The sequence below is a fragment of the Triticum aestivum genome, chromosome 1B, assembly GCF_018294505.1.
Source record: "Triticum aestivum cultivar Chinese Spring chromosome 1B, IWGSC CS RefSeq v2.1, whole genome shotgun sequence".
In the NCBI taxonomy this organism is placed as follows: domain Eukaryota; kingdom Viridiplantae; phylum Streptophyta; class Magnoliopsida; order Poales; family Poaceae; genus Triticum; species Triticum aestivum.
The window spans coordinates 589277851-589283017 of record NC_057795.1 but is presented as its reverse complement, the minus strand read 5'-3'; positions in this window follow the sequence as shown (position 1 = coordinate 589283017).

The window sequence follows — 5167 nt, the reverse complement described above, 5'->3', positions numbered from 1 at the left end:
CGAGGATCCTACAGGTTTCTGCGCCCTCGGCGAGACACCACACTTGTTCCTTCTCATCCTAACACAGGATTTTAAAACGCACACAATATCTTACTAGAATCCTCTTTTCTATCCAGGAGGGTGTTTTTTTTTGAACATGCTGTCGACTAATTTGGAAATTTGGATTGCTATATTTGGATAAAAGGTACTACTAGTACGATGGTCAACACTAACATGAAGGAGGAAGTTATTTCTAGATTTGGATAGGGAATATGTTGTGTTCTCATATTATTTTTCCTGCAGTGCATTATTTGCTCTGCCAGAACACATGTACTCAAGATGCTCGGCCTTGCCATAACTGAATACACTAGTTTAATGGCCACAGTGAAGACAAGCCATGGATATAAGTTCCGAGTTGGGTTCATGAACCAAGAAGATCGCTGCCTTTTTTATGGCCGAACTTGGATAAACTTTCTCAAGTGTTACGGACTGAAAGTTGGCGCACGAATGTTGATGGAAATAGCAGAACCTGGTCTCATCTTCACTGCGATCTTCCACCCCGACGTCATTCCAATTGTTCATCCATGTTAGTTTTGTATCTGGTTCTTGCTTGTTGCCTCGATTACTTCTTAATCCACCTATTCTGTCTAACTAATCAAAATTTAACTTTAGAAGTAGCAACGAATCTCTCACGAAGATGCTACTTCTAACTAATATTTTCTTATAATTGGTGGCACATGTAGGTTTTTTCATAGTTAAGCAGGCTGCTCGTTTGTTATTCTGTAGTAACTCGGGTGTTACTGATGGCACTGAAGTTGACTGGGACGACATCCACAAGTTCCTACACTTTATTGATCGTCTTGAGGTCCTTGTGGGGCATTTCAATGGTGGAAGGCCACGTGGGATATGTGTGTCACCGCTGCACTCGTTGAACAGGTCCAACTGTGTCGAGAAACTTATGGTACGAGCTGTTTTCTGTTATATATGTTGTTCATAAACTATTGCTTATACACAGTTTTACAGTTGTCATCTTCTTGAAACAGAAACTGCCCAGTTCTATTGTTCCTATACAGATGCCTGACCATGGTCGGGTCAGACTTGCGCTTGGTCACAACATGATGTTTATGTCGACCTACTCCATTCCCCTTGGAGGTGAAAAGATACTTATTCATGGGTGGTCTCAAATAATGAAGGCCCGTCCATCTTGGAGAATAGGACAGAAGATTATGTGCATGCTTTTCCATGGCTCTAAAGCGAATATCATGTTTATTGACCACATTGTGAGATGAAGCCGCTTTCAGAAGGTTGTGGATGTGCGGGGTGGCACCTGGGCCTTGTCCTGGGGCTTGGCGGCCTCACCCTTAGTTAACTATAGGCAAAGTAGCACTGTTTGAAACGTGCTTTGTATGGTTGAACCTGTATAAGTACTCATACTGCTTTCAGCTTTGGTTGTTAAGTGCCCCTCCTGGTTTCAGTTAAGGTTGTTAAGTACCCCTGCTTCTTTTACACTCTGTTGTGTTTCTTCAGTCTTGTCTTCCTCCAGCCACCAAAACCAAACCAGCACCGGCGGGGCCGCCTACTTCCGCCTCCCATGGCTGACTATGCCTCAGCGCACGCAGCGCCACCCCACCGTCTCCTAAATCGTTAACGCCTATGTCCTCCGCGCACTTTGGTCCGGTTGCCGCGGCGCCGCCCTCTCGCGTTGTCAACATGGTCAACAAACAACAGGAATCGGCAGAAGTACGTGGAGAGGATGACAGTAGGGGCCCACCATGTCAGCGTATGGAAAAATCAAATGCTTCCTCCTAGTGTTTTCCTGACATCTGGGACCCACGACATTGTGAGCCTATATAGTCAATAGACAAGGGAACAACACAAGATCGGCTGACACCTGGGACGTAGCCGCTCGAGCAGTATTTTTTTTGTTATTGTTGAGACGGAGCAGGGTTTGAACTGGGATGTGGCCCGTCAAGCCCAGGCTTATATTTTATGTTCACCATGTGACCAACCCAGCTATTTTTTCTTTGTGAAAATGAGCCCAGTTTATTTTTTCTGAAGAATACCCAATCCAGGCTTACTTATTTTTCTACGCCCTGATGGGCTGCAACTCTTTCAAGATGCCTGCAAATCTTGAAAGTAATATGAAATGGGTTGTAAATATAAAAACAGAAGACAAATTGGCAATTGCTTTATAATTTTTGAATTTTTTTTCACATTTTCAGATTCCTATTTCACTGGGCATTAACCTAATTTAAATAAATCTTCAAAGTACTTTAAATCTGGCTCGACATTTCGGTATTAAAAATAGTTTGGAACCCACAGAAATATGCGAAATTGGCCCTGGCCAACCAAAAAAACGACTGCAATAAATTGCATAAGAAGTTGCAATGAGCTATATATAAATTATTAAAAAAAGAGGGAGTGGTCTGACTTGTGGGCCTGTTAAGTTGACGCGTATGCAAGATTTTTTTAGTTATTATATACGTCAACAAACGATTCTAGCAGACATAACCGTTAGATGTCAATCCAATGACCGTTTGTTTCTTCAATCTCTGATCTTCTTGCTCCAGCCGCCAAAGCAGCGCTGGCGGGACCGCCTGCTCCCGCCTCCGTGGCCGGTTGTGCTGCAGCGCAGGCCTCAGCGCCCCCTACTACTCCCACCGCTGGCCAGGGCATCCCTATACACACCCAAACCCCCTGTTATTCTGCGGCGACGGCAGCCTCACACTGCAGCCGAACCAGTGAACCCTTGTATTCCTCTCCGCGCGGGCTTCCACTGTTGTGTCTTCCCCAGCTCCGCGTTGTCCCCTTCCTAGGCCTCACCATCGTCCACCACCATGGTGCACTGGGTGCGGCGTGGTCAATGTGGTCAATGACCGACTTCCATCGAAAGAGTACTATACGTGGAGAGGCTGACAGCTGGGTCCACGGCAGCCGCAAGGAAGTGCCTCCATATTACGTGCAAAATAATTATTCCTCCACCTGACAGCAGGGACCCACCAGACGAGCCACCAGTATTTCGCGAAAAAAACATTTCCCCCTGACTGCTGGGACCCATCGGACGGGACACCGTATTTTGTGAAAAAAAGTCCCCCCCCCACTGTCATCTCGGACCCATCGAAAGTGCCTCCTTATTACGCACAAAAAAATGAATACCCCTGCTAGCTGGGACCAACCTTGGTGGGAGGCTGACTTGTGGGCCTACTAAGTTGACTGGGACGGAGGCCTTTGTCAACTTTAGTCAATATGAACGATTCTAGCTCCAGTGACCGTACGATGTCCATCCAACGGTCATAGTGCTTCTTCAACCTCTGGTCTTCTTGCTCCAGCCGCCCAAAGCAGCGCCGGTCGTGTCGCATGCTCCTGCCTCCCGTGGCCGGCTGTGATGCTGCGGAGGCCTCACCGCCCCCTACTACTCCCACCGCTGGCTAGGCCATCCCTCTACTCACCCACACCCCCTGTTATTCTGCGGCGACGGCAGCCTCACACCGCAGCCGAACCAGTGAACCCTCATACTCCTCTACGCCTGGGCATCCACTGCCGCGTCTTCCCCGGCTCAGCATCGTCCCCTTCCTAGGCCTCACCGTCGTCCACCGTCGTGGTGCTCTCGGTGCGGCGTGGTCAACATGGTCAAGGAACGACTTCCATCGGACGTGGATTGTACGTGGAGAGGCTGACAACTAGGTTCATGGCCGCAGCAAGGAAGTGCCTCCTTATTATTAGGAAAATAGTGATTCCTCCACCTGACAGCAGGGACCCACCGGACGGGCCACCGTATTTCGCGAAAAAATGTTTCCCCCTGACTGCTGGGACCCACCAGCTGCATCTTCACACGCAAGAAAGTGCGTCCGGGCAAAAAAACAATTCGCCCCCCTGACTACTGGGACCGACCAGCTTCATCTTCGCACGCAAGGAAGTGCCTAACAGTCAGGACCCACCTGGTCGAAGCGTATGTAGCGTTGTCATTCTGGTCGCAAACGTGTACGTACATATATACCGGTGGATGTAGAGGCGCGCACGTGTCGTAGTAGAGGCACACACATAGCATGTACACGTACGTACAATGGCCAGTGTGCAAGAAAGAAAATACGGCCACGTATGTGTACATACGGGAGGGGTCTTGAACACCTACTTGCGCATATGTACGGCCAGGGCTCATGTACATGGCTAGGTCAGAACGGAGAAACAGCGTCGTGGTCGTATTCATGGGGAGACAACCGGCTGGGTCGGAACGAAATGCGTCGTCGTGTTCATCAAGAGGGCTTGGATGGAACGGGCTATGGAGACGAGGCCTGTCGTACCGCAGAACAGAGGAAATGGCCTTGTGTTTGACCGACCACGTTCAAAATGGGATCCTGTTCATCGGGAGGGGTCGGGTGTACTGCAAAACGGAGGAAACGGACCTCCTATGGTCGAACCTGTTGATCGGGAGGGGTGTGTCATACCGCAAAATAAATGAAACGAACTTGTGTTAGAGCGCTATGGTCGAAATCGGGGTCCTGTTCATCGGGAGGGGTGTGGTGTACCGCAAAACGGGACTCCACGGGATACTGTTCATCTCCACCGTCGACCTCCTCCAGCCTCCACGGCTCTTGTTCATCCAAGCTCCACCGCGCGCTACTCCATCGGCTAATGTTCAACCACCCCTCCACCGGCATGATACGTCTCCGTCGTATCTATAAGTTCTGATTGTTCCATGCCAATATTCTCCAACTTTCATATATTTTTGGCAACTTTTTATACTATTTTTGGGACTAACATATTGATCCACTGCCCAGTGCCAGTTCCTGTTTGTTGCATGTTTTATGTTTCGCAGAAAACCAATATCAAACGGAATCCAAACGGGATAAAAACGGACGGAGAATTATTTTGGAATATTTGGGATTTTCCGGAGGAAGAATCAACGCGAAATGGTGTCCGGGGTGGCCACGAGATAGGAGGGCGCGCCCCAGGGAGGCAGGCGCGCCCTGGACTCTCGTGGGCCACCCATAAGGCGGTTGACGCTCTTCTTTTCCTGCAAGAAAGATAATTTTACAAGAAAAATCTGGCTGAAAGATTCACCCCAATCGGAGTTACGGATCTCCAGATATAAAGGAAACGGTGAAGGGGCAGAAATAGAGAACGCAGAAACAGAGAGACATATCCAATCTCGGAGGGGCTATCGCCCCTCCCAAGCCATGGGATCCAA